The 26,130-nt window shown below is 52.4% G+C and overlaps 1 pseudogene; it reads right to left on the bottom strand.

Annotated features, from left to right (window-relative positions):
- The window catches only part of LOC116956764 (disks large homolog 4-like), a 57,499-nt pseudogene that overhangs the window by 12,861 nt on the left and 18,508 nt on the right, over positions 1-26,130 (bottom strand).

Genomic DNA, 26,130 nt, shown 5'->3' on the forward strand with positions numbered 1-26,130 from the left:
TATGTGTGTGCGTGCGCGTGTGAGTATCTATGTATGTGTGTGTGTGCGTGTGAGTATCTAAGTATGTATGTGTGCGTGCGCGTGTGAGTATCTACGTGTGTGTGCATGCGTGTGTGAGTATCTATATATGTGTGCGTGCGCGTGTGAGTATGTATGTGTGTGTGCGTGCGTGCGTGAGTATCTATGTATGTGTGTGTGCGTGCGCGTGTGAGTATCTATGTCTGTGTGCGTGCGCGTGTGAGTATCTATGTAAGTGTGTGTGCGTGTGAGTATCTATGTATGTGTGTGTGCGTGTGAGTATCTATGTATGTGTGCGCGTGTGAGTATATATATGTGTGTGCGCGTGTGAGTATCTATATATGTGTGCGTGCGCGTGTGAGTATCTATGTGTGTGCGTGTGTGAGTATCTATGTATGTGTGTGTGCGTGTGTGAGTATCTATGTGTGTGTGCGTGCGCGTGTGAGTATCTATGTGTGTGTGTGTGTATGCGTGTGTATGCGTGTGAGTATCTATGTGTGTGCGTGTGTGAGTATCTATGTATGTGTGTGTGCGCGCGTGAGTATCTATGTATGTGTGTGCGCGTGAGTATCTATGTATGTGTGTGTGTATGCGTGTGAGTATCTATGTGTGTGTGCATGCGCGTGAGTATCTATGTATGTGTGTGTGCGCGCGTGAGTATCTATGTATGTGTGTGTGTGCGCGTGTGAGTATCTGTGTGTGTGTGTGCGTGTGTGAGTATCTATGTGTGTGTGTGTGCGCGTGTCGTAAGGACTCACGCTCGTGCTGAGTGACGGGCTCGTAGGACAGGATGTACTCGTCCTGGCTCCCAGCTGGAACAACGCACAAACACACAGGCACACGCACACACACGCACACACGCACAAACACGCATGCACGCCAACACACGCACACACGCCAACACACGCACGCACGCACGCCAACACACACATACACACGCCAACACACACGCACACCAACACACACGCGCGCCAACACGCACGCATGCCAACACGCACGCACGCCAACACACACACGCACGCCAACACACACACACGCCAACACACACGCACGCCAACACACACACACGCCAACACACACGCACGCCAACACACACGCACGCCAACACACACACACGCACGCCAACACACACGCACGCCAACACACACACACGCACGCGCGCCAACAGCGAAGGTTAAACGCTCGGCAACCGGGAGGTCAAACAAACACAACTGTCCGTCGTCACGTGACACGCGGTGGCTCTTACAGGAGCGGTAAAACAGCGGGGCAGGGCCGAGCTGCCTCGGGAGACTCCCCCGCCAGGGGACAGGGCAGCGGGAATCGAACCCGGGGGCCGCCGGGTTCGTAGCGCTAACCGCTACCGCGCTAACGCACAGACGCAACGAGAACGCGCGCGCGCACGAGAGACGCGCTGCGTGTGGTGGTGGTGGTGGTGGGGGGGAAAAAAATATTGAGGGCGAAAAGTTGTGCCACTTACGCTGGCTAGTCTCACTGTCACTGACATTGGTTGAGGTGACAGACTCTGTGGAATGGGAGGGCCGTGAGAGACGCGCACACGCACGCGCGCACACACGCGCACACACACGCACACACGCACACACGCGCACGCACACACGGGCATGAATGTGTAAAACAACCACGATGCGCACACAAACGCACGAACGCTCAGGAATTGGTGGCGGTGGTGGTTGTGGTTTTTGTGGTGAATGCGGTGGATACGGCAAGTGGGCTGTGGAGGACGCAGCAGAGGCGGTGGCGGTGAATGTGGCGAATGTGGTGAACACGGTAGTGGCTGTAGAGAACGCAACGGTGGTGGTGGTGGTGGTGAACGTGGTAGTGGCTGTGGTGAATACGACAGTGGTGGTAGTGGTGGTAGTAGTGGTGAATGTGGTGATGGTGGTGAATGTGGTGATGGTGGTGAGTGTGGTGATGGTGGTGAGTGTGATGGTGATGGTGGTGAGTGTGATGGTGATGGTGGTGAGTGTGGTGATGATGGTGAATGTGGTGATGGTGGTGAATGTGGTGATGGTGGTGAATGTGGTGATGGTGGTGATGGTGAATGTGGTGATGGTGGTGAATGTGGTGATGGTGTTGAATGTGATGATGGCGGTGATGGTGTTGAATGTGATGATGGTGGTGAATGTGGTGATGGTGGTGAATGTAGTGAATGTGATGATGGTGGTGATGGTGGTGTTGGTGGTGATGGTGTTGAATGTGGTGAGTGTGATGATGGTGGTGAGTGTGATGATGGTGGTGAGTGTGGTGATGGTGGTGAATGTAGTGAATGTGGTGATGGTGGTGAGTGTGGTGATGGTGATGATGGTGGTGAGTGTGGTGATGGTGTTGAATGTGATGATGGTGGTGAGTGTGGTGATGGTGATGATGGTGTTGAGTGTGGTGATGGTGTTGAATGTAGTGAATGTGGTGATGGTGTTGAATGTGGTGATGGTGTTGAATGTAGTGAATGTGGTGATGGTGTTGAACGTGATGATGGTGGTCATGGTGTTGAATGTGATGATGGTGGTGAATGTGGTGATGGTGATGATGGTGGTGAATGTGGTGATGGTGATGATGGTGTTGAATGTGGTGATGGTGATGATGGTGTTGAGTGTGGTGATGGTGTTGAATGTAGTGAATGTGGTGATGGTGTTGAATGTGGTGATGGTGTTGAATGTAGTGAATGTGGTGATGGTGTTGAACGTGATGATGGTGGTCATGGTGTTGAATGTGATGATGGTGGTGAATGTGGTGATGGTGATGATGGTGGTGAGTGTGGTGATGGTGTTGAATGTAGTGAATGTGGTGATGGTGTTGAATGTGGTGATGGTGTTGAATGTAGTGAATGTGGTGATGGTGTTGAACGTGATGATGGTGGTCATGGTGTTGAATGTGATGATGGTGGTGAATGTGGTGATGGTGATAATGGTGGTGAATGTGGTGATGGTGATGATGGTGTTGAATGTGGTGATGGTGATGATGGTGTTGAGTGTGGTGATGGTGTTGAATGTAGTGAATGTAGTGAATGTGGTGATGGTGTTGAATGTAGTGAATGTGGTGATGGTGTTGAACGTGATGATGGTGGTCATGGTGTTGAATGTGATGATGGTGGTGAATGTGGTGATGGTGATGATGGTGGTGAATGTGGTGATGGTGATGATGGTGTTGAATGTGGTGATGGTGATGATGGTGTTGAGTGTGGTGATGGTGTTGAATGTAGTGAATGTAGTGAATGTGGTGATGGTGTTGAATGTAGTGAATGTGGTGATGGTGTTGAACGTGATGATGGTGGTCATGGTGTTGAATGTGATGATGGTGGTGAATGTGGTGATGGTGATGATGGTGGTGAATGTGGTGATGGTGATGATGGTGGTGAATGTGGTGATGGTGATGATGGTGGTGAATGTGGTGATGGTGATGATGGTGTTGAATGTGGTGATGGTGATGATGGTGTTGAGTGTGGTGATGGTGTTGAATGTAGTGATGGTGTTGAATGTAGTGATGGTGTTGAATGTGATGATGGTGGTGATGGTGTTGAATGTGGTGATGGTGGTGAATGTGGTGATGGTGGTGATGGTGTTGAATGTGGTGAGTGTGATGATGGTGGTAAGTGTGGTGATGGTGGTGAATGTGGTGATGGTGATGATGGTGGTGAGTGTGGTGATGGTGGTGAATGTAGTGATGGTGATGGTGTTGAATGTGGTGATGGTGTTGAATGTAGTGATGGTGGTGATGGTGTTGAATGTGGTGATGGTGTTGAATGTAGTGATGGTGATGGTGTTGAATGTAGTGATGGTGTTGAATGTGGTGAATGTGGTGATGGTGTTGAGTGTGGTGATGGTGTTGAATGTAGTGATGGTGATGGTGTTGAATGTAGTGATGGTGTTGAATGTAGTGATGGTGATGGTGTTGAATGTAGTGATGGTGTTGAATGTAGTGATGGTGATGGTGTTGAGTGTGGTGATGGTGTTGAATGTGGTGAATGTGGTGATGGTGTTGAATGTGGTGATGGTGTTGAATGTGGTGAATGTGGTGATGGTGTTGAGTGTGGTGATGGTGTTGAATGTAGTGAATGTGGTGATGGTGTTGAATGTGGTGATGGTGTTGAATGTGGTGAATGTGGTGATGGTGTTGAGTGTGGTGATGGTGTTGAATGTAGTGAATGTGGTGATGGTGTTGAGTGTGGTGATGGTGTTGAATGTGGTGAATGTGGTGATGGTGTTGAGTGTGGTGATGGTGTTGAATGTGTTGAATGTGGTGATGGTGTTGAACGTGGCCGTGGCCGTGGCGGTGCTGTGACGTCACCGCTCACTCATGCTTTTCGACCGCCCATCTTCCCCGTAGCTCTGCAAGTCCTGGGGGAAGACAGCGAGCACCGCACGTCACACCGCACGTCACACCGCACGTCACACCGCACGTCACACCGCACGTCACACAGCGCGGCAAAGGCGGCGCACCGCAGCATATCCCAGACGACCACGCGCCAGGGCTGAACGATTTGGGGAGAACATCTCATTGGCCATTATTCGGACAGATATTGCGATTGCGAGTTACATTTTTTATTTTTTTTGTTTTAATGAGAGTCGTGGGAACTCCTCCTTTGCCAGTCCCAAAATACGAGAAGAGGTGTTCTCCCTTTTCACACGCTTTTATTGAACTCACTCTGTCTGTTGTTGTTGTTGTCATTGTTGTATCCTCAAATCTTGTAAGTCGATTGTAACCCACTTCCCAATGTGGTATGACTGCAAACTAGGTATACCAATGTCATACCGATGACAATAACTAGATTCTATTATTACAATTATATATTTTATTGAACTCACTCTGTCTGTTATTGTTATTGTTGTATCCTCAAATCTTGTAACTCGATTGTAACCCACTTCCCAATGTGGTCTCGACTGCAAGCTTGGTATACCAATGTCATACCGATGACGATAACTAGATTCTATTATTACAATTATATATTTTATTGAACTCACTCTGTCTGTTGTTGTTATTGTTGTATCCTCAAATCTTGAACTCACTCTGTCTGTTGTTGTTATTGTTGTATCCTCAAATCTTGTAACTCGATTGTAACCCACTTCCCAATGTGGTCTCGACTGCAAGCTTGGTATACCAATGTCATACCGATGACAATAACTAGATTCTATTATTACAATTATATATTTTATTGAACTCACTCTGTCTGTTATTGTTATTGTTGTATCCTCAAATCTTGTAACTCGATTGTAACCCACTTCCCAATGTGGTCTCGACTGCAAGCTTGGTATACCAATGTCATACCGATGACGATAACTAGATTCTATTATTACAATTATATATTTTATTGAACTCACTCTGTCTGTTGTTGTTATTGTTGTATCCTCAAATCTTGTAACTCGATTGTAACCCACTTCCCAATGTGGTCTCGACTGCAAGCTTGGTATACCAATGTCATACCGATGACAATAACTAGATTCTATTATTACAATTATATATTTTATTGAACTCACTGTCTGTTGTTGTTTTATCCTCAAATCTTGTAACTCGATTGTAACCCACTTCCCAATGTGGTATCGACTGCATACTTGGTATACCAATGTCATACCGATGACGATAACTAGATTCTATTATAAAAAATATATATTTTATTGAACTCACTCTGTCTGTTGTTGTTGTATCCTCAAATCTTGTAACTCGATTGTAACCCACTTCCCAATGTGGTATCGACTGCATACTTGGTATACCAATGTCATACCGATGACGATAACTAGATTCTATTATTACAATTATATATTTTATTGAACTCACTCTGTCTGTTGTTGTTGTTATATCCTCAAATCTTGTAACTCGATTGTAACCCACTTCCCAATGTGGTCTCGACTGCATACTTGGTATACCAATGTCATACCGATGACGATAACTAGATTCCAACATAAATAATATATTTTTTTAAACATTATTTTTTATTCGTTACGTTTCGGCTTGGCTCTAACTGTCCACGCTCAACTGACGTTGGCTGTAAATGACCACGGCCCCCTTACGTCGTGGCGAGCTTCATGGCCACTTCCCCGAGTCGTGGAGCTATTCCATTACCAGCACGGTACATTGCATGAAAGCGTGTGTTTAAAAAAAAAAAGTTTTTAATATTATACTTATTTCTGACCACAAAACAGTTGGGTGAAGTTGTTACAACACCAAACTGAAACCTTTCACAAGGAATGAAGTCTGTTGCCAGATAAAATAACGGGAAAACCTCTCCTCATTTTTTTTTTTTTAAAAGCCAAGCTTCAGTTCAACATTCACTGTGGAGCATTACCACGTGACACCATCAAAGTATGAACCGCTCGCGCTGTACATTCTAAAATGCAAGGACGAGAACTTCAAAGATTTGAATCGCTTCCAACGTGTATTCGTTAAAATGTTTTAATTGAAATTGAACAATAAAGCATAGAACAATTGTTCAGCTAAATAAATAAAAATTGTTATAACAACAACAACAACAAATGAAACAATTCCAATGAGAAAGCAATGGGACTTTTCAAATCGCAGAAAAAAAAATCGCAGCCCTTTGCGATTTGTTAACGGCGTTGTTCCAAATTGCGATTTCGATTTGAAATCGATTAATCGTTCAGCCCTACCACACACACACCCCGCAAACACGCACCCACACACACCCCGCGATGATGGTGACGATGATGATGGCGGCGATGATGATGATGATGACGACGGCGATAATCACGGTGACGGCGATGGCAATCGCGGTGATGGTGATGGCGACGCTGTGGCAATCACCCCTCTCGTGTCCGACTTGGAGTTGAACTTCACCGTCTTAAGCCGCGCTCGCTCCTTCCGCTCCACGCTGCGACACGCGGGGGGGGGGGGGGAGGGGGCGGCAGACCGCGGGGGGAGGAGACGGGGTTCGAGTGTGCGCTCGTGTGTGCACGTGCGCGTGTACCTGTGTGTGCACGTATGTGTGTGTACGTGTATCTGTGTGTGTGTATGTGTGTATCTGTGTGCACGTGTGTGCACGTGTGTGTGCGTGTGAAGTGTGTGTCTATGTGTGTGCACGTGTGTGTGTGTGTGTGCGTGTGTGTATCTGTGTGTGCACGTGTGTGTGCGTGTGTGTGTGTGTGTGCGCGTGTGTATCTGTGTGTGCACGTGCGTGTGTGTGCGTGTGTGTATCTGTGTGTGCACGTGCGTGTGTGCGTGTGCATGTGAAGTGTGTGCACGTGTGTATCGTGTGCACGTTTGTGTGCACGTGTGTGTGCGTGTGCGTAGACGGCACAGTAGCGGGCACGGGTGCTGACGTACATCTCAGTCAGCCAACCCACGTGTGTGCGTGTATGGCCGTGCGCGTGCGTGCGTGTGCCCGTGCCCGCCGTGCCCGTGCCCGCGCGCTGACCGGCGCTTGCTGGGCACCACCCCGATGCTGTCGCTCTCCCCCTCGGCCGTGACGCGCCGCGCCTGCCACCACTCGTCGTCCGAGGCGTTGAGCACGTGGAGGATGTCGCCGAAGCGGAAGCTCAGGCCCTGGCTGGGCAGGCCGCTGTCTTTGGAGCGGTCGTAGTCAAACAGCGCCCTGGCGTGGCAGGAGACGTCCGCGTCACGGTGGCGGTGCAATAACCGAGGCGAACAATGTTGCACGCGCTTGCAGCCTGGTCATGCTTTTTTATCGACGGACGTCCCCCGTAGAGGAGCGAGTTGCAATTTAAAGAGACGTTAAAACTACCTCGCCTGGTACGCAGGAGGTCGTGGGTTTGATCCCTTACCCCGATGACGCCTGCTGCTGCTGCTGCTGTATATTTGGAGTCTGCGTGTCTCTCTCATCATCATCATCACGGTGGCTAGGAGATGTTAACTACCTCGCCTGGTACGCAGGAGGTCGTGGGTTTGATCCCTGACCCCGATGACGCCTGCTGCTGCTGCTGCTGTATATTTGGAGTCTGCGTGTCTCTCTCATCATCATCATCACGGTGGCTAGGAGATGTTAACTACCTCGCCTGGTACGCAGGAGGTCGTGGGTTTGATCCCTGACCCCGATGACGCCTGCTGCTGCTGCTGCTGTATATTTGGAGTCTGCGTGTCTCTCTCATCATCATCATCACGGTGGCTAGGAGATGTTAACTACCTCGCCTGGTACGCAGGAGGTCGTGGGTTTGATCCCTGACCCTGATGACGACCTGCTGCTGCTGTTGTATATTTGGAGTCTGCGTGTCTTTCTCTCATTATCATCATCATCACGGTGGCTAGGAGATGTTAACTACCTCGCCTGGTACGCAGGGGGTCGTGGGTTTGATCCCTGACCCTGATGACGACCTGCTGCTGCTGCTGTATATTTGGAGTCTGCGTCTCTCTCTCTCATCATCATCACGGTGGCTAGGAGATGTTGACTACCTCGCCTGGTATGCAGGAGGTCGTGGGTTTGATCCCTGACCCTGATGACGCCTGCTGCTGCTGTATATGTGGAGTCTGCGTCTCTCTCTCTCTCATCATCACGGTGGCTAGGAGATGTTGACTACCTCGCCTGGTACACAGGAGGTCGTGGGTTCGATCCCGACCCTGACGATGTCTGCTGCTGCATATTTGAAGTCTGCGCGTCTCTCTCTCTCATCATCATCACGGTGGCTAGGAGATGTTGACTACCTCGCATGGTCTACAGGAGGTCGTGGGTTCGATCCCGACCCTGACGATGCCTGCTGTTACTGTATGTTTGGAGTCTGCGTCTCTCTCATCATCATCACGGTGGCTAGGAGATGTTAACTACCTCGCCTGGTACGCAGGAGGTCGTGGGTTCGCGCCTAAGGCAGGGGAGGGGATGGTCAGGGAGGGGGGGGGGGGTTCCCTCCTCTTACCGGACGTAGAGGGAGCGTTTCTGGCTGGTCTTGAGCGACCCAGAGCCGGTGCTGAGGCTGCTGTTCATCATCTGCTCTCGAAGGTCGTGGATCTTCGCCTCGAAGTGGCTGTACTCTGGCGGGGTGACGGGGACACGCGCGGAGATGCCGCGTAGCAGCGAGGCGGGCAGAGGTGCGTACAGGTGCGTGCAGAGGTGCGTGCAGAGATGCGTAGAGACCCAGCGAGGTGCAGAGAGATACAAAGAGAGATAGAGAGACACACAGAGATACGGCATTTCCACTTTCAAACTGTTTTTGCGTCACCAGATGAGTGGTACCGCAAGTGCTGCTGCTACTGCTGCTGATACTACTACTGGTAGTACTACTACCGATAATACTAATGGTAGTACTACTAACGGTAGTACTACTACTAATAATAATAATACTGGTAGTACTACTATCGGTAGTACTACTACTAATACTGCTACTGGTAGTACTACTACCGGTAGCACTACTACTGATACTACTACTGGTAGTACTACTACTGATACTACTGGTAGTACAGCCAGTGCTACTAGTGCTACGACTGGTACTGATACTGGTACTGCTGCTACTACTACTGCTGACACTACTGCTGCTACTACTACTGCTGCTACTACTGATACTACTGCTGCTACTACTGCTACTACTACTGCAGCTGCTACTACTACTACTGTTACTACTACTACCAGTGCTGCTGCTACTACTACTGATACTACAACTACTGCTACTACTACTGCTGCTACTACTGCTGCTACTACTACTGACACTACAACTACTGCTACTACTACTGCTGCTACTACTGCTGCTACTACTGCTACTACTACTACTGATACTACTACTACTGCTACTACTGCTACTGATACTACTACTACTGCTACTAATACCGATACTACTACTGCTCCCAGTGCTGCTGCTCACCCTCTGGCTTGTACTGCGCGATGATGGTCACCACCTGCCCAGCGCCCTTCAGCGCTGCAGCCGCCTGCTCATGGGTAGCACCCCGCAGGTCAACCCCATTCACCTGGGGGGGGGGGCGGGGTGGAGAGGGAGAGGGAGATAGCAGGGATGGGAGGGATGGGAGGGAGCGGGAATGGAAGAGATGGGAAGGATGAGAGGGAGGGGGGAGGAGTAGGGATAGAAGGGAAGGGAGGGAGAGATGGGAGGGAGGCAGGGAGGGGGTGGAAGAGGAGAGACAGCAGAGGGATGGGGGAGATGGGAGGGACTTAAGGGAGGGAGTGAAGGAGGAAGAGAGGGAGGGAGGGGAGGGAGGGGAGGGAGGGAAGGAGGGAGGGAACGAGGGATGGGAGAGAGGGATGGGAGGGAGGGAGGGAGGGGAGGGAGGGAGGGGAGGGATGGGAGGGAGGGAGGGAGGGAGGGAGGGAGGGAGGGAGGGGAGGGAGAGAGGGAGGGAGAGAGGGAGGGAGGGAGAGAGGGAGGGAGAGGAGGGAGAGAGGGAGGGAGGGATGGGAGGGAGGGAGGGAGGGAGGGAGAGAGGGAAGGAGGGGAGAGAGGGAGGGGGAGAGGGAGGGAGGGATGGGAGAGAGGGAGGGAGGGAAGGAGGGAGGGAGGGATGGGAGGGAAGGAGGGAGGGAGGGAGGGGGTGCAAGTCAAGGCACCAGTTGTGGTTGAGGCTTCAAACAGCACTGGAAATGTTCAGTGAGGAACAGAAAAGACAAAGATCCCCGTATAGCCTTAACAGACTGTAGGGGCAAGTGCTCTTAGCGAGCACCTATGAAGACCGGCACGGCACAGGAGGGGGTGGGTGGCCAGCACCACGCCCGGCCGCCTTTGTCTCCCCAGTGGCAATGTTTAAACACACACTTACATGCACAGACACACACGTACACACTCACATACATACAGACACACACGTACAGACACACACGTACACTCACATACATGCAGACACACACGTACACGCTCACATACATACACACACGTACAGACACACATGTACAGACACACACGTACACGCTCACATACATACAGACACACACGTACAGACACACACGTACACGCTCACATACATACAGACACACACGTACAGACACACACGTACACTCACATACATACAGACACACACGTACACACTCACATACATACACACACGTACAGACACACACATACATACACACACGTACACACTCACATACAGACACACACGTACACACTCACACGTACAGACACACACGTACACTCACATACATACAGACACACACGTACACTCACATACATACAGACACACACGTACACACTCACATACATACAGTCACACACGTACACACTCACATACATACAGACACACACGTACAGACACACACGTACACACTCACATACATACAGACACACACGTACAGACACACACGTACACACTCACATACAGACACACACGTACACACTCACGTACAGACACACACTCACGTACAGACACACAAGTACACTCACATACATACAGACACACGTACACCCACACACGTACACTCACGCACGTACACACATGCACGTACACACACGCACGTACACACACACGTACACACACACACATACGCACACACACAGACACACACGTACACCCACACACGTACACACGAGTGTCCCCGTGCTCACCGACACAATCTGGTCCCCGCGCCGCAGCTCCCCGCTCAGGTCGGCAGGGCCCCCCGCCAGGATGAAGGAGATGAAGATCCCCTCGCCGTCCTCGCCCCCCACGATGTTGAAGCCCAGCCCCCCACGATGTTGAAGCCCAGCCCCGTGGAGCCCTTGTGCAGCACCACCTTGCGCAGGTCCCTGGCGACGTGGACACAACAAGCCCCACCGCCCCCCCCAGTGAGCCTGTTGAGCACTGGACCATAGACTCAACACTGCACCAGAGACTCAACACTGCACCATAGACTCAACACTGCCCATAGACTCAACACTGCACCATAGACTCAAAACTGCCCATAGACTCAACACTGCACCGTAGATTCAACATTGCACCATAGACTCAACACTGCACCACAAACTCAACACTGCACCATAGACTCAACACTGCACCACAGACTCAACACTGCACCATAGACTCAACACTGCACCAGAGATTCAACACTGCACCATAGACTCAACACTGCACCGTAGACTCAACACTGCACCGTAGACTCAACACTGCACCATAGACTCAACACTGCCCATAGACTCAACACTGCACCGTAGACTCAACACTGCACCGTAGACTCAGCACTGCACCATAGACTCAGCACTGCCCATAGACGCAGCACTGTGCAGCACGATCTAGCAAAGGACCCTGGCACATGCAGACAAAGATCCCCTGTGTACCCTTAACAGACCGTTGGGGACAAGTGCTCTTAGCGAGCACCTATTATATAGCAAGCATGGCTCACAAGGGGGTGGGTGGCCAGCACCACGCCCAGCCGCCTTTGTCTCCTTAATGGCGATGTTTACACCCTGCACCAGGTACTCATTCATTTTGAGTCAACCTAGGGGAGGAAGCCCAGGACCGGTTCACATAATCATCACTCGTGAGTGAGAATCGAACTCGCGGCTTCGCACTAACCACTGCCACCACCACCACCACCACCAACGCCACCACCACTACCAATGCCACCACTACCAACGCCGCCGCCGCCACCGCCGCCACCACCACCACCACCAACGCCATCACCACTACCAATGCCACCACTACCAACGCCACCACCACCACCACCAACGCTGCCGCCGCCACCACCACCAATGCCGCCGCCACCACCACCAACGCCGCCACCACTGCCACCACCACCAACGCCACCACCACCACTACCAACGCCGCCACCACCGCCACCACCAGCGCCACCACCACCACCACCAGCGCCGCCACCACCAACGCCGCCACCACGTGGAGGCCGTACCTCGGCATGTCGTCGTCGCACGCCATCTGCTTGGGCACGGGCGAGTAGCGAGAGGGCGACGCAGGGAGATACCCGCTGGGACCCATCACCGTGTTGTCCATCAGGGACTGGTAGGCTGTGGAGGGGGACACCGAGGGAGGAGGGGGGAGGAGGAGGGAGGGGGGAAGGAGGGGGAGCAGCAGCAGGGTGAGCGTGTGGTCAGCTGGTTCCGAACGTCGCTCGCCATGGCGCGGTCGGCTACGTACGGTGCGAAAGAAGTTCAACGTACACACGCACGTGGAGAGGCACAGACTCGCGTAGAGACACCGAGTCAACTCTGCCCCCATACTCAGCATACACAGACACCCACAGACTCACGCAGAGACCCACAGACTCACGCAGACACCCACAGACTCACCCAGACATTCACAGACTCACAGAGATCCACAGACTCACACAGAGACCCACAGACTCACACAGAGACCCACAGACTCACACAGAGACTCACAGACTCACACAGAGACCCACAGACACCCACAGACTCGCCCAGAGACCCACAGACTCACACAGACACCCACAGACTCACCCAGAGACCCACAGACTCACACAGACCCACAGACTCACACAGAGACTCACAGACTCACACAGACACCCCCAGACTCACACAGAGACCCACAGACTCACACAGAGACCCACAGACTCACACAGAGACCCACAGACTCACACAAAGACCCACAGACTCACACACAGAGACCCACAGACTCACGCAGAGACCCACAAACCCACACACAGAGACCCACAGACTCACACAGAGACCCACAGACTCACACAGAGATCCACAGACTCACCCAGAGACCCACAGACTCACACAGAGACCCACAGACTCACACAAGACACCCACAGACTCGCCCAGAGACCCACAGACTCACACAGACACCCTCAGACTCACACAGAGACCCACAGACTCACACAGACACCCACAGACTCACACAGAGACCCACAGAGTTACAGCTAGCCACAGACTCACAGAAATCCACAGACTCACAGAGACACCCCAGACTCACACAGAGACCCACAGACTCACACAGACACCCCCAGACTCACACAGAGACCCACAGAGTTACAGCTAGCCACAGACTCACAGAAATCCACAGACTCACACAGACACCCCCAGACTCACACAGAGACCCACAGACATCCACAGACTCACACAGAGACCCACAGACTCACACAGAAATCCACAGACTCACACAGAGACCCACAGACTCACACAGACACCCCCAGACTCACACAGACATCCACAGACTCACACAGACACCCACAGACTCACACAGACCCACAGAGTTACAGCTAGCCACAGACTCACAGAGATCCAGACTCACACAGAGGCTCATCGACTCACATAGAGACCCACAGACCACCCCAGAGACTCGCAGAGGCCTACAGATTCACACAGACTTACACAGAGACCCACAGAGACCCCCAGACTCACACAGACACCCACAAACTTACACAGAGACCCCCAGACTCACACAGAGTTCCGCAGACTCTCACAGAGACCCATAGACAGCCACAGACTCACACAGACACCCACAGACTCACACAGAGACCCCCAGACTCACACAGAGACCCCAGACTCACACAGAGACCCACAGGCTCACACAGAGACCCACAGACTCACACAGAGACCCACAGACTCACACAGAGACCCATAGACTCACACAGAGACCCACAAACTCACACAGCGACCCACACACTCACACAGAGACCCACAGAGACCCACAGATTCACACAGAGATCCAGACACCCACAGACTCACACAGAGACCCACAGACTCACACAGAGACCCATAGACTCACACAGAGACCCAAAGATACCCACAGACTCACACAGAGACCCACAAACTCACACAGCGACCCACAGACTCACACAGAGACCCAAAGACACCCACACCCACCTCCTTCATCTCCCATGCCGCCCAATCCTCCCGCTCCCCCCGTGACGTCAGGCGGGGCGAAGGCGTCCGCCATGTAGACGCTGCTCGTGGGCTTAGCCAGCTTGAGGTAGACAACGTCCGCCGTGCTCTTCAGGGCCTGCACAGCGTCCTCGTGCGTCACCTCCTCCAGGCACATCATGTTCACCTGCACGCACCGCACGCACGTACGCACACAGACACACGCACCCACGCACGCACCGCACGCACACGCACGCACACACGCACCGCACACGGTATACACACACGCACCCAACACACACACACGCAGAGTACACACACACACACACGCACCGCACACACACGCAGAGTACACACACACACACACCGCACACACACGGTGCACACACAAATGCATCGAACACACACGCACACAGTGCACACACACGGTACACACACACACGCACCGCACGCACACACACGCATGCACCGCACGCACACGCACGCACACACACGCACACGGTACACACACATACACACACACACGCACCGAACACGCACACGGTACACACACGCACATGGTACACACACATACACACACGGTACACACACACACGCACCGAACACACACACACGCACACGGTACACACACACGTACGGTACACATGCACGGTACACACACACGGTACACACACACACACGGTACACACACGGGTACACGCAGTGAGACACACGGTTACACCGGTACAGACAGTAAGATAAAAGTATATATATACACACACACAGTGAGGCACACAGTGAGACACACACACACAGTGAGACACACACACAGTGAGACACACAGTGAGAGACATAGTAAGAAACACGGGTACACACACATGCACACACAGGTACACACACACGCACGGGTACACACATACACACAGGTACACACACACGCATGGGTACACACACACACTCGGAAACACACACTCGCACGCACACACACTCGCACACACGCGCACACACGCGCACACACATGCACAAAGACAGAGATACACGCAAAATACAAAGAACCCACATATAGGCTTAACAGATTGTAGGGGCAAGTGCTGTTAGCGAGCACCTATGAAGGTCAGAACGGTACACGAGGGGGTGGGTGGCCAGCACCACGCCCGACCGCCTTTGTCTCCCCAGTGGCGATGTTCACTAAACACTGCGCCAGGTACTCATTTGAGGCCGAGTCGACCTAGGGGAGGCCCAGCACCAATTCAGATAATCGGCACTGGTGTTGGCCGTGAGCGGGAATCGAACCCGGGTCGCCAGGTTCATAGCGCAGCGCGCTAACCGCTACACCACCGCTCCTCACACACACACAGACACACGTGGGTTTACACAGACACGGGTTTACACAGACACACAGACACGGGTTTACACAGACCCACACACACGCGGGTTTACACAGACACACACACACGGGTTTACACAGACACACACACACACGGGTTTACACAGACACACACACGTGGGTTTACACAGACACACACACACGGGTTTACACAGACACACACACACGGGTTTACACAGACACACACACACACACGGGTTTACAGAGACACACACACACACACGGGTTTACACAGACACACACACGGGTTTACAGACACACACACGCGCGGGTTTACACAGACACACACACACACGGGTTTACACAGACACACAGACACGCGGGTTTACACAGACACACACACACGGGTTTACACACACACACGCGGGTTTACACAGACACACAGACACGCGGGTTTACACAGACACACACACACGGGTTTACACAGACACACACACACACGGGTTTACACAGACACACACAGACACGGGTTTACACAGACACACAGACACGCGGGTTTACACAGACACACACACACGGGTTTACACACACATGGGTTTACACAGACACACACACGCGGGTTTACACAGACACACACACACGCGGGTTTACACAGACACACACACGGGTTTACACAGACACACACACGGGTTTACACAGACACGGGTTTACACAGACACGGGTTTACACAGATACACACACGGGTTTACACAGACACACACACACGGGTTTCCACAGACACACACATGGGTTTACACAGACAAACAGACACGTGGGTTTACACAGACACACACACACGGGTTTACACAGACACACACACACACACGGGTTTACACAGACACACACACACACACACGGGTTTACACAGACACACACACACACACGGGTTTACACAGACACACACACACACACACGGTTTACACAGACACACACACGGGTTTACACAGACACACACACGGGTTTACACAGACACACAGACACGGGTTTACACAGACACACATACACGGGTTTACACAGACACACATACACGGGTTTACACAGACACACATACACGGGTTTACACAGACACACACACGGGTTTACACAGACACACAGACACGGGTTTACACAGACACGTGGGTTTACACAGACACACACACACACGGGTTTACACAGACACACACACACACACACGGGTTTACACAGACACACACACACGGGTTTACACAGACACACACACACACGGGTTTACACAGACACACACACACACGGGTTTACACAGACACACACACACACGGGTTTACACAGACACACACACACGGGTTTACACAGACACACACACACACGGGTTTACTCAGACACACACGCGGGTTTACACAGACACACACACACGCGGTTTACACAGACACACACACACACGGGTTTACACAGACACACACAGACACGGGTTTACACAGACACACAGACACGCGGGTTTACACAGACACACACACACGGGTTTACACACACATGGGTTTACACAGACACACACACACGCGGGTTTACACAGACACACACACACGCGGGTTTACACAGACACACACACGGGTTTACACAGACACACACACGGGTTTACACAGACACACACACGGGTTTACACAGACACACACACACGGATTTACACAGACACACACATGGGTTTACACAGACACACACATGGGTTTACACAGACACACACACACGGGTTTACACAGACACACAGACACGTGGGTTTACACAGACACACACACACGGGTTTACACAGACACACACACACGGGTTTACACAGACACACACACACACGGGTTTACACAGACACACACACACACGGGTTTACACAGACACACAGACACACGGGTTTACACAGACACATGGGTTTACACAGACACACACACACGGTTTACACAGACACACACACGGGTTTACACAGACACACAGACACGGGTTTACACAGACACACACACACGGGTTTACACAGACACACACACGGGTTTACACAGACACACAGACACGGGTTTACACAGACACACAGACACGTGGGTTTACACAGACACACACACACGGGTTTACACAGACACACACACGGGTTTACACAGACACACACACGGGTTTACACAGACACACACACACGGATTTACACAGACACACACATGGGTTTACACAGACACACACATGGGTTTACACAGACACACACACACGGGTTTACACAGACACACAGACACGTGGGTTTACACAGACACACACACACGGGTTTACACAGACACACACACACGGGTTTACACAGACACACACACACACGGGTTTACACAGACACACACACACACGGGTTTACACAGACACACAGACACACGGGTTTACACAGACACATGGGTTTACACAGACACACACACACGGTTTACACAGACACACACACGGGTTTACACAGACACACAGACACGGGTTTACACAGACACACACACACGGGTTTACACAGACACACACACGGGTTTACACAGACACACAGACACGGGTTTACACAGACACACAGACACGTGGGTTTACACAGACACACACACACGGGTTTACACAGACACACACATACGGGTTTACACAGACACACACACACACGGGTTTACACAGACACACACACACACAGGTTTACACAGACACACACACACACGGGTTTACACAGACACACACACACACGGGTTTACACAGACATACACACACGGGTTTACACAGACACACACACACGGGTTTACTCAGACACACACGCGGTTTACACAGACACACACACGGGTACACAGACGCACACACACACGGGTTTACACAGACACACACACACGGGTTTACACAGACACACACACACGGGTTTACACAAACGCACACACACACGGGTTTACACAGACACACACACACGGGTTTACACAGACACACACACACGGGTTTACACAGACACACACACGGGTTTACACAGACACACACACACGGGTTTACTCAGACACACACGCGGTTTACACAGACACACACACGGGTACACAGACGCACACACACACGGGTTTACACAGACACAGACACACACACACACGGGTTTACACAGACACACACACACACGGGTTTACACAGACACACACACACGGGTTTACACAGACACACACACGCGGGTTTACACAGACAAACACACACGGGTTTACACAGACACACACACACGGGTTTACACAGACACAGACACACACACACACACGGGTTTACACAGACACACACACACGGGTTTACACAGACACACAGACACGGGTTTACACAGACACACACACACACGGGTTTACACAGACACACACACACGGGTTTACACAGACACACGGGTTTACACAGACACACACACACACACACACGGGTTTACACACACACACACACACGGGTTTACACACACACACACGCGGGTTTACACAGACACACACACACGGGTACACAGACGCACACACACACACACACGGGTTTACACAGACACACACACACGGGTTTACACAGACACACAGACACGGGTTTACACAGACACACACACACGGGTTTACACAGACACACACACACGGGTTTACACAGACACACGGGTTTACACAGACACACACACACACACGGGTTTACACACACACACACACACGGGTTTACACACACACACACGCGGGTTTACACAGACACACACACACACGGGTTTACACAGACACACACACACACACACACACGGGTTTACACAGACACACACACACGGGTTTACACAGACACACGGGTTTACACAGACACACACACACACACACGGGTTTACACACACACACACACACGGGTTTACACACACACACACGCGGGTTTACACAGACACACACACACGGGTACACAGACGCACGCGTCTGTGTACATGAAGATGACAACCCCCCCCCCCCAACCCCCGGTAGCGCGCCAGGCTAGGTGCACGCCGGCTACCGCGAGGAGTCGGTCGCCGATCTGCAGGCGGCCGTCCCTCTGCGCGGCTCCCCCCTCAATGATCTTGGTGATGTAGATGCCGTTGTCTCCGGGGATGTGCTGGTTGCCGATGCCGCCCGCGATGCTGAAGCCCAGGCCTGAGGAGCGGCGGCGACAGACAGACACGGACAGACACACAGACACACACAGACAGTCAGATACACAGACAGACACACAGACACACAGAGAGACACAGACACACAAAGACAGTCAGATACACAGACAGACACACAGACAGACACACAGAGAGACACACAGACACAGACAGACACACAGACACAGACACACAGACACAAAGACACACAGACACACACACAGACAGACACACAGACAGACACACACACAGACAGACACACAGATAGACACACAGACAGACACAGACAGACAGATACACACACACAGACACACACACAGACAGACACACACGAACGTACACGTATAGATCACCATTGCAAAAAACGTCGCGGCCGGCGTGAACTCGGAGCGAGGGGTTTGTGTCGTGAACTCGAAGCGAGGGGTTTGCGTCATGAACTAGGAGCGAGGGTTTGTGTCGTGAACTAGGAGCGAGGGGTTTGTGTCGTGAACTGAGTGAGGGGATTGTGTCGTGAACTACGAGCGAGGGTTTGTGTCGTGAACTAGGAGCGAGGGGTTTGTGTCGTGAACTAGGAGCGAGGGGTTTGTGTCGTGAACTATGAGCGAGGGGTTTGTGTCGTGAACTAGGAGCGAGGGTTTGTGTCGTGAACTAGGAGCGAGGGTTTGCGTCGTGAACTATGAGCGAGGGTTTGTGTCGTGGGCTTTGAGCGAGGGGTTTGTGTCGTGAACTATGAGCGAGGGTTTGTGTCGTGAACTAGGAGCGAGGGTTTGTGTCGTGAACTACGAGCGAGGGTTTGTGTCGTGGGCTTTGAGCGAGGGTTTGTGTCGTGAACTAGGAGCGAGGGTTTGTGTCGTGAACTATGACCGAGGGGTTTGTGTCGTGAACTAGGAGCGAGGGGTTTGTGTCGTGAACTAGGAGCGAGGGTTTGTGTCGTGAACTAGGAGCGAGGGTTTGTGTCGTGAACTATGACCGAGGGGTTTGTGTCGTGAACTAGGAGCGAGGGGTTTGTGTCGTGAACTATGAGCGAGGGGTTTGTGTCGTGAACTAGGAGCGAGGGGTTTGAGTCGTGAACTAGGAGCGAGGGGTTTGAGTCGTGAACTAGGAGCGAGGGGTTTGTGTCGTGAACTATGAGCGAGGGGTTTGTGTCGTGAACTACGAGCGAGGGGTTTGTGTCGTGAACTATGAGCGAGGGTTTGTGTCGTGAACTCTGAGCGAGGGTTTGTGTCGTGAACTATGAGCGAGGGTTTGCGTCGTGAACTAGGAGCGAGGGGTTTGTGTCGTGAACTATGAGCGAGGGTTTGTGTCGTGAACTCTGAGCGAGGGTTTGTGTCGTGAACTATGAGCGAGGGTTTGCGTCGTGAACTAGGAGCGAGGGGTTTGTGTCGTGAACTAGGAGCGAGGGGTTTGTGTCGTGAACTATGAGCGAGGGTTTGTGTCGTGAACTAAGAGCGAGGGTTTGTGTCGTGAACTAGGAGCGAGGGGTTTGTGTCGTGAACTATGAGCGAGGGTTTGTGTCGTGAACTAGGAGCGAGGGGTTTGTGTCGTGAACTAGGAGCGAGGGGTTTGTGTCGTGAACTACGAGCGAGGGGTTTGCGTCGTGAACTATGAGCGAGGGTTTGCATCGTGAACTACGAGCGAGGGTTTGTGTCGTGAACTAGGAGCGAGGGGTTTGTGTCGTGAACTATGAGCGAGGGTTTGTGTCGTGAACTAGGAGCGAGGGGTTTGTGTCGTGAACTAGGAGCGAGGGTTTGTGTCGTGAACTCAGAGCGAGGGTTTGTGTCGTGAACTACGAGCGAGGGGTTTGCGTCGTGAACTCAGAGCGAGGGGTTTGTGTCGTGAACTATGAGCGAGGGTTTGCGTCGTGAACTATGAGCGAGGGGTTTGTGTCGTGAACTAGGAGCGAGGGGTTTGTGTCGTGAACTACGAGAGAGGGGTTTGTGTCGTGAACTATGAGCGAGGGGTTTGTGTCGTGAACTATGAGCGAGGGGTTTGTGTCGTGAACTATGAGCGAGGGGTTAGTGTCGTGAACTAGGAGCGAGGGGTTTGTGTCGTGAACTACGAGAGAGGGGTTTGTGTCGTGAACTATGAGTGAGGGTTTGTGTCGTGAACTACGAGCGAGGGGTTTGTGTCGTGAACTAGGAGCGAGGGGTTTGTGTCGTGAACTATGAGCGAGGGGTTTGCGTCGTGAACTATGAGCGAGGGGTTTGTGTCGTGAACTATGAGCGAGGGGTTTGTGTCGTGAACTATGAGCGAGGGGTTTGTGTCGTGAACTATGAGCGAGGGGTTTGTGTCGTGAACTACGAGCGAGGGGTTTGTGTCGTGAGCTATGAGCGAGGGGTTTGTGTCGTGAACTATGAGCGAGGGTTTGTGTCGTGAACTATGAGCGAGGGGTTTGTGTCGTGAACTATGAGCGAGGGGTTTGCGTCGTGAGCTATGAGCGAGGGTTTGTGTCGTGAACTACGAGCGAGGGGTTTGTGTCGTGAACTATGAGTGAGGGTTTGTGTCGTGAACTATGAGCGAGGGGTTTGTGTCGTGAACTATGAGCGAGGGGTTTGTGTCGTGAACTACGAGCGAGGGGTTTGTGTCGTGAACTAGGAGCGAGGGGTTTGTGTCGTGAACTAGGAGCGAGGGGTTTGTGTCGTGGACTAGGAGCGAGGGGTTTGTGTCGTGAACTAGGAGCGAGGGTTTGCGTCGTGAACTAGGAGCGAGGGTTTGCGTCGTGAACTAGGAGCGAGGGGTTTGTGTCGTGAACTAGGAGCGAGGGTTTGTGTCGTGAACTAGGAGCGAGGGATTTGTGTCGTGAACTATGAGCGAGGGTTTGTGTCTTGAACTATGAGCGAGGGTTTGTGTCGTGAACTAGGAGCGAGGGGTTTGTGTCGTGAACTAGGAGCGAGGGTTTGTGTCGTGAACTACGAGCGAGGGTTTGTGTCGTGAACTACGAGCGAGGGTTTGTGTCGTGAACTATGAGCGAGGGTTTGCGTCGTGAACTAGGAGCGAGGGGTTTGAGTCGTGAACTAGGAGCGAGGGTTTGTGTCGTGAACTATGAGCGAGGGTTTGTGTCGTGAACTACGAGCGAGGGGTTTGTGTCGTGAACTATGAGCGAGGGGTTTGTGTCGTGAACTGGGAGCGAGGGTTTGTGTCGTGAACTATGAGCGAGGGTTTGCGTCGTGAACTACGAGCGAGGGGTTTGTGTCGTGAACTAGGAGCGAGGGGTTTGTGTCGTGAACTAGGAGCGAGGGGTTTGTGTCGTGAACTATGAGCGAGGGGTTTGTGTCTTGAACTATGAGCGAGGGGTTTGCATCGTGAACTATGAGCAAGGGTTTGCGTCGTGAACTATGACCGAGGGGTTTGTGTCGTGAACTATGAGCGAGGGTTTGCGTCGTGAACTCTGAGCGAGGGTTTGCATCGTGAACTATGAGCGAGGGTTTGTGTCGTGAACGAGGAGTTTGTGTCGTGAACTAGGAGCGAGGGGTTTGTGTCGTGAACTAGGAGCGAGGGTTTGTGTCGTGAACTAGGAGCGAGGGTTTGTGTCTTGACCTATGAGCGAGGGTTTGTGTCATGAACTAGGAGCGAGGGGTTTGTGTCGTGAACTAGGAGCGAGGGTTTGTGTCGTGAACTACGAGCGAGGGTTTGTGTCGTGAACTAGGAGCGAGGGGTTTGAGTCGTGAACTACGAGCGAGGGTTTGCGTCATGAACTAGGAGCGAGGAGTTTGTGTCGTGAACTATGAGCGAGGGTTTGCGTCGTGAACTAGGAGCGAGGGGTTTGAGTCGTGAACTATGAGCGAGGGTTTGCGTCGTGAACTATGAGCGAGGGGTTTGTGTCGTGAACTAGGAGCGAGGGGTTTGTGTCGTGAACTATGAGCGAGGATTTGCGTCGTGAACTATGAGCAAGGGGTTTGTGTCGTGAACTAGGAGCGAGGGATTGTGTCGTGAACTACGAGCGAGGGTTTGTGTCGTGAACTATGAGCGAGGGTTTGTGTCGTGAACTACGAGCGAGGGGTTTGTGTCGTGAACTATGAGCGAGGGGTTTGTGTCGTGAACTAGGAGCGAGGGGTTTGCGTCGTGAACTACGAGCGAGGGTTTGTGTCGTGAACTACGAGCGAGGGGTTTGTGTCGTGAACTCAGAGCGAGGGTTTGCGTCGTGAACTAGGAGCGAGGGTTTGCGTCGTGGACTAGGAGCGAGGGGTTTGTGTCGTGAACTATGAGCGAGGGGTTTGTGTCGTGAACTAGGAGCGAGGGGTTTGCGTCGTGAACTAGGAGCGAGGGTTTGTGTCGTGAACAGGGAGCGAGGGGTTTGCGTCGTGAACTATGAGCGAGGGGTTTGTGTCGTGAACTATGAGCGAGGGGTTTGTGTCGTGAACTACGAGCGAGGGGTTTGTGTCGTGAACTATGAGCGAGGGGTTTGTGTCGTGAACTAGGAGCGAGGGTTTGTGTCGTGAACTAGGAGCGAGGGTTTGTGTCGTGAACTAGGAGCGAGGGGTTTGCGTCGTGAACTATGAGCGAGGGTTTGCGTCGTGAACTATGAGTGAGGGTTTGTGTCGTGAACTAGGAGCGAGGGTTTGTGTCGTGAACTAGGAGCGAGGGGTTTGCGGCGTGAACTACGAGCGAGGGGTTTGTGTCGTGAACTAGGAGCGAGGCAGCAGACTGCCAAACAACAGGGTGTGGCTCTTCTTTTGAACAAAAGAATGAAGGGTGCGTGGGAGCGTGGCGGTGAGGTGTGGGAAGCTGTAAGCCCCAGGCTACTTTGGGCTCACCTTCCCATCAACCGGAGGCGAGGAGTGGTGGTCGTGGTTACTTATGCCCCCACCGAAGACGAACATCCGTGGAGGGATGCAGGCAAAGCCGATGAGTCAGATGCCTTCTATGACCTAATGTCACAGGTGCTGGCTAAAGTGGCCCCTCGAGATAGAGTCATCTTGTTGGGTGACTTCAATACCCGAGTTGGTCATGATGCTGGCACCTGGAGTGATTGGAGGGCATGGGCTAGATCAGCTCAATAAGGAGGCTGGTAGATTTCTGTGCAGTCCATGGGCTTGTAATGACCAACACGCTGTTCCGGCATCGGCGCATCCAAACAACATCATGGATGCATGCCGGGTCCAAGCAAGAACATCTGCTGGACTACATAGTGACGGACCAGAGGATGCGAGCCCATGTCCTTGACACCAGGACCTAGCATGGAGCTGATCTGCCCTCTGACCATCGACTATTCATCTGTAAGATGCACCTGCCATTCACCCACTCCGGTGATGGGTGTACACCCATGACCCCATTCCAACTTAAAGTGACCTGGTCAGTTATCTGATGAAAGCTGCAAGCGGGAATTTCATCATCGCTTGCGGCTGGGGTTGGCATCGTTCCCCACTCCTCCTGATGTCGAGGGTAAACGGGCGAGGTTTAGGACTGTGACTCATGCAGCTGCAATGGCCGCTTTGGGTACGCGGTCCAGACCTCCCCAGAGACCCTGGCTGACAGAGGAGGTGTTCAGGATAGTTGAGAAAAAGCGACAGGCCCACTGTCATCGGCTACAGAATCCCACGTCAGAGAATGAGGAGGCTTACCGCAGCCTTCGCTCGGAGGTTCGGAGAGCCGTGAGGCGCTGCAAGGATGGGTGGTGGTCGCGGGTTGCTGAGGAGATGGAGTCTGCCACAATGGCCCGCGATCACAAATCTCTATTTAACTCCATCAAAAAAGTAACCTGCAGCGCCACACCTATTACCATCATTAGGGGAAAAAACGGTGATCCAATCTCCGACCCCCAGGAACAGGTTTGCAGATTTGCTGAGCATTTCTGTGAGGTCCTGGGGGAGGGAAAATCCCTCAGCCAGGAAAACATCGTAGCACAAAGTGGGGATGACCCTGCTGAGGCAGCGGTGCCTCAAATATTGGAGGAGGAAGTCACCCCCTGTGAGTGGCAGGCTGAGGTGCCATCTGTTGAGGAAGTACTGCAGGCGATCTGGAGTCTGAGACCAGGAAAGGCACCGGGCAGAGATGATCTCCCAAGCGAAATGCTG

The sequence above is a fragment of the Petromyzon marinus genome, chromosome 67, assembly GCF_048934315.1.
Source record: "Petromyzon marinus isolate PM22_M1 ecotype Great Lakes invasive population chromosome 67, UKy_Petmar_22M1.pri1.0, whole genome shotgun sequence".
Taxonomy (NCBI): Eukaryota; Metazoa; Chordata; class Hyperoartia; order Petromyzontiformes; family Petromyzontidae; genus Petromyzon; species Petromyzon marinus.